At 36.7% G+C, this 9,687-nt stretch overlaps 1 long non-coding RNA gene across 1 annotated transcript; it reads left to right on the forward strand.

Moving 5' to 3' along the window:
* The first annotated feature begins 9,005 nt into the window (after window positions 1–9,005).
* Window positions 9,006–9,451, forward strand: LOC108370870 (uncharacterized). The gene is made up of 3 exons (XR_001848685.1): window positions 9,006–9,087; window positions 9,167–9,295; window positions 9,371–9,451. It is a non-coding gene; the product is annotated as an uncharacterized LOC108370870 (long non-coding RNA).
* The last annotated feature ends 236 nt before the right edge of the window (window positions 9,452–9,687 follow it).

The raw sequence follows: 9,687 nt of genomic DNA on the forward strand, positions 1-9,687 counted from the left end.
GCTTGAGAGTTGTCACATAAGGAATCTGTTAAATGAGCTTCGCGTGTAAGCGGTTACCCAACGCACAGCATTACATACGTAAAAGTCTGTTGGTTTTTGATTTCTACGTAAAAATGGTATAGCAGTGCATGCAATGCCAAGTATGCATAACAGAGCCTTTAGCCTCGCCATTTCATCTTCCTCTTGGAAGCTAGAGGTGTCAAACTATCGATAGTCACACCATCGATAGTTTTGATAGTTTTCAGAAAAACTATCAATATTCACGATAGTCTCGAAAAAAAACAAAACTATCGACAGCACTATCGATAGCGCTATCGACGACGCTAAATCAGTTAGTTTGCTTTGTTTTTACAGGATCATAGTGAAAAAAATATTATCTTATAAAAGTTATAATCATTCAAAATTAAGTAAATGCTTAGCAAAAAAACTTCTCTTTTTAGAAAGTTCAAAAACAAACACAAGTTATACAAACAAAACAGGATTTACGAATATGACATGTATGTATGTTGGCCTAAATGCGTGCATATTTGAATATGACGTCGGCATCACACTAAAAAACAAAATTTTTAATTCTAATTAAAAAATGCAGGTATTACCAACAATAGTTCGATAGTCTTACTAAACTATCGATATTTTTGATAGTATAAAAAAAAACTATCAATGAGTATTGATAGTCTAAAAAAATTGAAACTATCGATACTATCGATAGTGCCATCGATAGTTTGACAACTCTATTGGAAGCTGATACAAAAGAATCAGTTGAAATTCCTTGTCTCATCGCATGAATACCAATCGCGCAATAGCCTATCAGAACCCCCATCACTAGCCCTTGAGAGGTAACGTGTTTTAAAGTGCCCTATAAAGACATTTGCTGCAGCAGAGAAACGTCTTCATTTCCTTTTTTATGTTGCAAAAGGACCCGGTTTCCCTCATCCTAATAGCAGTTCGTGCTGCGACAATTCTGTATGCAATATCCGCAGGCGCTGTGTTCAACACATGTATGTTAAGCGTCAGTGTAAGTGTGGTTCCTAATGCTCCGCTAATTCATGTTTTACAATTGTGGTCTTCTCTAGTGAGTTCCACCTAACCAGGACTCCTTGCAACAATATCGGCTTAAATCTGGTTTCCCAGAGCTTATGATTTAATTTGGACGAGAGACCCCACCTTTTACCTATAGCTCCCCTACAGCAATACAAGGCAGCCGACACCTTTCTAACCCTTTCCTCAATGTTAGGCGTCCACGACAGCCGCCGTTGATCGCCCCTGGTTACGTGGTTCAGATAACCTTGAGCCAGACCAAAAAGGGTGTATAGAAATCGTACCTTAACCAAAAGTTCCACATCATCTACATAGGCGATCACCCGACAGCCCACTTTTTCCAGTTCCTCTAAAAGGTCGTTTACAACAGCAATCCAGAGCAAGGGAGAGAGAACACCACCTTGTGCAGTGCTCCTATTGACTCTGCAGATTCTCTCCTACTCCTCTGCGACACTTCTGCCACCAAGTAAGCTGTAGATAAGCCTTATTAGGTTGATTTCCACCCCCAGATTATGAATATACTTTACTATTGCCTCTGGAGTGACATTGTTGAAGGCCCTCTCGATATCGAAGAAGGCCCCTACTGCATTATCTTCATGCGTGAATGCTTCCTCTGACCACTTTACCAATGGGTGCAGGGCGGTCTTCACCGACCTTTTCTTGCAACAACTATATTCAGCTCTTGAAAGACAGTCACGAGGAATCGCGTTTCTTATGTCTATCAGTCTCTCTAGCGTTTTTAGCAAAAAGCGTGTTTAGCAAAAGCGAAGAGACTGGTAGGCCTAAAATCCCCAGGGGAAACATGAGAGCCTTTTCCGGCCTTCGGGATGAACGCAACACTGACTACCCTCCAAGTCTTTGGAATGTACCCGGTCCTCACGCAGTTCGCATAAATAGGATCCAACCAATTGCACGACACCTTTAGAGCCTTTTGCAGCTGCGCAGGTATGATGCCATCGGACCCCGGCGACTTTAATGGTTTGAACGAATTTATCGCCCAGGCCGCTATATCATGATGATATTTTTTTATTTAATATTTTGAATTATTTATTGCTCAAATATGCTAAATTTTATGTATGTAGTTTGAAGCCATTTATTTTAATGATTTTAAAAACTTTTCATTTAGAAATTCTGATAAAATCTAAGAACAATTGAACAAATAAAAATTGTACAGGTTTAAAAGAAGAAGGTATTTATACCCTACAATCGTCCAAAAGATCGGAGAAGGACAGGACCTGGGGGAGATTCTGTAACCAGTTAGCGACAATTTTCGAATCGCTATCGCACTTTTTGACGCAAAAACATTTATATAATGCGTCAAAAAGTGCGATAGCGATCCGAAAATTATAACTAACTGGTTAAAGGGGGATTCTTTCCTGAAGTACAAAATATCGCAAAGAAGTACATTTGACTGTACTTCGAAGTACGAAGTAAAAGAGAGAAAAAAGAAGTACTGCACTTCCGAAAGAAGTACGGTTGGTCACATTACGCATGTTCATAGTCATATTTATACTACGTTTATACGCACGTATTATTTGCAAATAACAATTTCCAAATGGTAAACTTTGCCGTATAAACGCTGAGTTAATTTTCCTTTGCAAATAACTAAATCACGCAAATAAGTATTGATTAGTGGTACTATTTGCAAATAAGCGCAAGACGCCGCCATTCTTAGGTTTATTTTCTTTTTCGATGGTCATCTTATTGCCTTTTTATAATCAGGCAATATTAAAAAAGAATTTTTCACCATCGAATAAACAGTGAGTTAGGTATTTGCAAATTATTTTTATTTGCAAATAGCTTACGTTTAAACGTAGTATTAGTTCACAACTTCGTCGAAACTATCCTAAGTTACAACTAAAGCTATGGAACACCTAAAGAATACTGACCTTTGAGCTAGAGAAAAAAAGTGGGCGTGGCCCGCCCCCTTTTCCGGATTTTAACGGCATATTTTTTTTTGTGCAAATTGACAGAGGCGGCGATAGGGGGGGCTAAACGTGGAATTATCAAACATTTTCAAAAGCTTATATTTCGAAAACTATTGAACCAATTTTCTAAACATGGACACAGTGGGAAAGGTGATTGAAGGGCCTTTCATTCGATATATATACCTATGTATATAATATATACACATTGCGAGAAAAGGTAAAAAACGTATGTTTTTCTTTAAAAAATACGGTATTAACTATATTAACAGATATGTTTATCAGAAAGAGCACAAAAATACCGTTAATTTGATATGTGACTTGTAGCAAAAAACTCTTGTGGACATCATATTTGACTAAATATATATAAAATTATAGTTTTATATGAAAAAGGAAAAGCGCCGCAGGCGAAAATTTGGAGTAAAAAATCGCGCAATAGAAATTCTTACTCTCTTTAGTTTTTACAAAAATTTAATTAAAATTAAAAAAATACTAAAGAAATATATACAAACCATTTTTTTAATCACCTTATTTGTTATAAGATTGAGTTGTAGAATTAAACGGATAATTAATCAAGCTACGCTATCCACAGTATTTTTGCGTAGACTTCCTTTCTGCGTAGGCAGCCTTCAGCCGCGCTTAGGGATTATAACACTCACTATGTAGAATTCTTCTTTCAGTGTTGCCAAATAAAAGGGCCTGAACACCTTTTGCAGAGAACACCTTTCTGCGTAGGCGGCCTTCACAACGTAGAATTCTCCTTTCTGTGTTGCCAAAGAAAAGCGGCAGAACACCTTTTGCAGAGAACACCTTTTTGCGTTTTGAAAATCGGTTCAATAATTTTCGAAATATAAGCTTTTGAAAATAGTGAAAATTCTGTTTTTACCACCCCCTAGCACCGCCCCTATTGATTGGCACCAAACAGCTTTTATACCGTTAGAATCAATGAAAGAAGGCGAACTATGTCCACTTTTTCTTTTTTTTTAGCTGAACGGGCCTTATTTTTCACTTATACCCAAACAATTTAGGTTGTCAAATGAACTCGCACAGTTTAAGCAGTTGTTTTCCTAAATTGTCAAAATCAGAAATAAATGGTATGACAGACCAAAAGGGCAGTGATCACTGGTGATTGGGTAGAATACAATGAAATAAAGAAAGCGTATAAAAAATGATTAGAATTAAAAAAATACAATTTATGGAATACAAGGTGGAAATTAATAGAGGTGATAGGTCGCTTAATGTGGAAACATTTGAAGAATATTGTCAATAATACAGATCACAAAGAAAACGTCAAAGAAGTTCTAATCAACGATAAAATATATGGCAATAGTACTGAAATCGCTGACAAGTTAAACAATTTCTTTGTTGATAGTATCATCGAAATTAATAGGAATATAGAAAACATTAATTATGATTAGGGATAAATCGATACCATCAAGGTATTACTCAAATCAGTACTTGTACTTGAATCAAACAAGGTATCGATATCTACTCAGTATCGGAAAGGTATCGAGTACTTGTACAAAGAACTACGATTTTGAAGATTTTTCAAATTTATTGCATTTTTTGCACAAAAATATGCAATTTTACAAGATTATTTATCCTCTAATATTTTTTCATACAAAAGCAATAGAATACATTTTTGCAAGATTAATAAATAAAGTTTTTTCATATAAAATAATAACTCTTATATTTCTCCAAAAAAAATCAACTTTTCCAAGACATGTTCTGAAATTCGAAACTTTGAAATCGACTCGATTTGCCAAATGTTTTTTAATTGTAACTGATGAAAAGAGTGAATATTCTAATTAAAAACCGTAAAAGAAGCAGCAGAGATATGAAATAAATCATTTTAATGCGATACTTGTAAATTTTTGGGTTAAAAACCATCGGAAATATTATCGAAATCGAGTCGATTTCAAATTTTCGAATTTTATAACATGGCTGATAGTTGTACCTGAAAAAAGCCTCTAGCAAGGGACGGATGACCCAACAATAGTTACGTATAGACGGGCTTGCTTATATAGCTGCGGAAATTTAGTGCACATTCCTCTAATGGGTTGCTTTTTAAAGAAGATGCTGAAGCAAAATAAGTTTTGCGCTTCCGATACAAGTACTTTTTTTCCATACCTACTTGGATCGCAGTAAAAAGTATCGAGTAAAAAACTACTTGGTGAATTGAGAAAAGTATCGAGTATGTACTTGGATTTACTTGTATCGATTTATCCCTAATTATGATCCGATTCAACAGGAAAATAGTCAAGGGACCTTTAAATTTTGTGAGAGCATTCGCGTTCGTACATCAAAAGGTGGAGGTTGATTTCTACAGAAGGAACCAATTTTGCGTCAATTGTGTGTGAAGTGTTTGTACAAGTGTTCAGTGTTACATGTTAATGTAAACATTTAACTTAGGAATAAGTTCCTATACAAAGAAAACTAAATTGTAACATTTACATAAAAAAAAAAAAAAAGTTCTTAGAAACATATACCAATAGTCTACAAGTGCTTTATCCAGAAATCGGCAAAGGTGGGTTTTACTGTGTGAATAATTGGCCGCGGCTAACATGGAGAGTGACGCTTCGGCGTCTGATACCGGGTGGCTTAACCAGGAGCAGAAGCAATCTCCAGGCTCAGACTGGCAGAAAAAACAAAACTGTAAGTGCAAGGAAAAGGCATAAAAACAAGAAGGAAAAAGGTGACTTTACAAGTAACGACCCAGGGACAGACGATGACTGTACTAAACAGACAGTTAACGCTACGCAAAAACCAAAAAATCAAAGACAGACAATAATAACGGCATAGCTATTCCTTTACAGGGAATGCTTGTGAAAAGGGGAACATACGCGACAAATATACCAAAAAACTTAACGAACACTGCAGACAAACAAAGAGAGAACAATGAAAACGACAACCGCAAGAAAAGTGACAGTGAACATACAAACGCGACAAAAGGCAAGGAAATGAACACCACAGAAGACAACATAATGGACTCCACAGAATTATGACAGTGCGCGCTATACAAATAGACACAAGGGTGACTTTTGTGTCTTAGTAGACACTTCAAAATCCACAATAATCAACAATGAAAAAATTAGAAATGGTCTTTTCCTTTGGGACAAGATAAGGCACTACGATATTGAGGGCATACAAAAAAATATAAAAGCAATTGGCAGATCTCTTTACAAAATTTTTTTCGAAAACTTTGAGGCAGCAAATAAATGTGTTGACAATACTGATTAAATAAACAAACCAATTGAGACCCTTCATCCCGAGAAGTTTAGTGGAAACTACTGGAGTAGCCAGACAGATTCCACTTAACTTCACGGATGAGGAAATTAGGAAAAACATAATATCAGATATTCCAATCACATCAATCTCCAGGATCACCAGAAGGGATCCCAGTGATAAGGAAAAATGTATTCCTACTTACTCAGTTAAGATAGGATTCGAGGGCAACGAACTACCAGAGGCGATAGAGATTTTCTATGTTAAAATCAAAATTGTTCATTTCATACCACGGATCAGGCACTGCTACAATTGTGGAAAATTAGGGCACACGAAGATGGGCTGTAAAGCGGCTAACAGATGTATCATCTGTGGAAAAACAGAGGGATGCAACAGCACATGTAAAGAAATCACAAAATCGTGCATATTATGTGGAGGGGAGAATCATAATTCTCTAGAAAGCAATAAATGTGCAAAGTGGGCCAAAGAGAAACAAGTGGTTGAAATTATGACTATAAAAAAAATATCTAAACCTGAAGCAATCGGCATTTACAATCTTAACAACAACAACAGATTTGCAATGTTGGAAAATTACGAAGGGAACTTTCCACGGTTAGAAACCAGAAAAACACCAAGAATCAACAATGACGAAGTGGTAAATAGAAAGATCACAACAATCAAATACAGCCATGCACTTGGAAAAAATATAACACAAGCTATCTCACCAACACAGCGTAGCAACAGTGTACCAAGACCAAAAGAAAAAATACTGCCAATCTATGAAGGACCAAACTGGACAAAAGTCACGGAGATTGAAAGGCTAATTAACTTACTAATACAAAGGTACGACATTGATATTAATGACCCAGTAGTACAATTAATTCAAAACATCGGTAGGGTAGACATAGATAGCATCAATTCAATAAACAAAGATGACAGGAACAATAAAAATACTACAATATAACATTCAAAGTTTAAAAACTAATAAAAGCTATGTTGATTTCTTTAACTACAAAAATAACATTGACATAGTGTGTCTCCAGGAGATTTTCTCGCACGACAACCAAACAACCCAACACAATTTAATCAACTTCAATATATTAAAAAAAACCAGAACAGACGGGTACGGCGGCGTAGGAATAGGATTCAAAAAAGGTATTAAATTTACTAAAATCAAATTTATCTCAAATTTCGATATTCTCATAGCTAAAACAACTAATTTAATTAGTAACATTACAATCTGCAATATCTACTTCCCTCCCAACCTCAATATGACTGACTTTACTAATGAATTAAACCGTGTACTACTTGCCCTTAGTAACCACGAAAATGTAATTCTCACTGGTGATCTCAACGCCAGACATCAAGCTTGGGGAGACAGATTAAGCAATGCCAAAGGTAACATAGTTGTCAACGAAACAATCAGCACAAACCTACAGTGCGTCAACAACGGAGCCATCACCCACCTCACCAACAATAGCACAGGAAGTGTAATCGACGTAACATTTACAAACATCAGCAGTAACAGTAGAAAGTGGACATGTCACCAAGTACACCTAGGGGGCAGCAAACATTTCCCAATCACCATCGAAATTACTAACACAGGAAAGAAACCCAACTACTTCATACCCAAACAGCGACTTGCTCAGGAAATATCCAAGGTAAGTTTCTCAAATCTTGAAAATCTGGCATCCGACATTGATAGGGCTAAGAATAAAATCAAAATAGACTTAAATACGTCAAACCGTACACCTAAAGCATGGTGGAACAAAGACCTCGAGAAACTGCATAGGTTACATGTGGCTAAACGGAAAAAGGCTAACCGTACAAATAGTAGAGACGATATGGAAGCATCGGTAATAGCAACGGAGGACTGGAAGAAGGCAGTGAAGGAAGCAAAAAAAGTAAACTACAACAACAAAATTGAAGAGATCAATTCCTGCCCAAATACAAAAAGTTCCTGGAACTTTATAAGGAATGTCAGAGGAAACAAACGCTCTCCAAATAATTGTGCAGCCGAAGATGATCGGAATTTCCTTGATCGTATTAAAAACCAAGCGGAACAAGACAACAACGCCCGTAATAACACCCCTCCAGTCCTCGCCGTGGCAACCAATGCTAGTAACAATGTTGTCGACTTTTCGTACAATAATCTTGAAAAACAATCTACTGCAGGAGGTATAGACAGAATGACTCTCAACATGTTAAAGCAACTTACACCGGAGTCTAAGCAAGGGTTATTCACATCTCTCAAGGAGCATTTCTATAGCAAAATTGTACTAAATTCTTGGAGACAAATTAAGGTAATCCCAATACCAAAAGCCAACAAGAGCACTGACGACATAAACAACTTCAGACCTATTTCGCTCATACCCGTAGTGGCAAAAAGCATCAACATGATGGTGAAAGAATCGCTGAACACATTCATAGAAACAAACAATCTGCTACCCAAGAAAAGTTTTGCATATCGTAAACAGAGATCGGCGACAAGGTGCATGAACGAGATGCTCCATCTCGTAGCGGAAAAAAGAGATGCAGAAACTATGTTTTTATCTATTTTCTGGACTTGTCAAACGCTTACAATAGAGTCAACCTGTGCTTACTTTATAATATTTTATTACAGAATAACATCGACATGTCAATAGCTAACTGGACTTACAACTTCTTCTCAAAAAGGACTCCCACCTTAGGAAACCATACAGTTGAAATTACCTCTGGCCTCCCTCAAGGAAGTTGTTTATCGCCTACACTTTTTAACATTTACACAGCCCAGCTTCACGAAATAAATGATACCCAAACACAACTCTTTCAATTTGCCGACGATCTAGCCATTATATCAACAAATACTAATAAAATTACAGCAGCACACAATTTGCAAAACAAAATTGAAGAATTACAGGTAAAATGTCAGTTTTTAAATCTAAAATTCAACTTAGAAAAAACCAAATTTATGCATATGTCTGCAAATAAAAAACAAGATTTCAACATACTAGTCAACGGCACAAACATTGAGCAAGTTCTACATTTTAAATGGTTAGGAAGGACAATCAGCGCCAACTCCACAATCAAGGCTCACGTCAGCAATGTTAAAAAAGCAATAACTTCTGGTAAAAACCTAATTTCAAAGTTAACGTCCATCAAAGCAGGCATTTCACCTAAAACTTCAATCAATCTTTTCAAAGCATTTGTCCGGTCAAAGGCAGAATACGCCAGCACCAGCTATGCCAATGCGCCGAAAGTATACAATAAACAACTGCAAACCAGCTTGAACGAAACACTGCGGAGATGTCTTGGAGTGCCACCAAACACCCCCACTCTTATGAGATACGCCATAGCATGCGAACTCCCACCACTGTCCAGAGCAGTCTGGCTGACGGCGAAAGAGCTAATCAAGCAGTGGTTCCTCAACCCGGATCTAGAACACAAATTCCAAACAGACCTCCAACTAATTCTAGCTACAGCCTGACTTATGAAAAATTCAAGGTAATCTTAAATAATA

This window comes from Rhagoletis zephyria, unplaced genomic scaffold (assembly GCF_001687245.7).
Source record: "Rhagoletis zephyria isolate East Lansing unplaced genomic scaffold, Rhagoletis_zephyria_1.1 Rzeph_scaffold_04531, whole genome shotgun sequence".
Taxonomy (NCBI): domain Eukaryota; kingdom Metazoa; phylum Arthropoda; class Insecta; order Diptera; family Tephritidae; genus Rhagoletis; species Rhagoletis zephyria.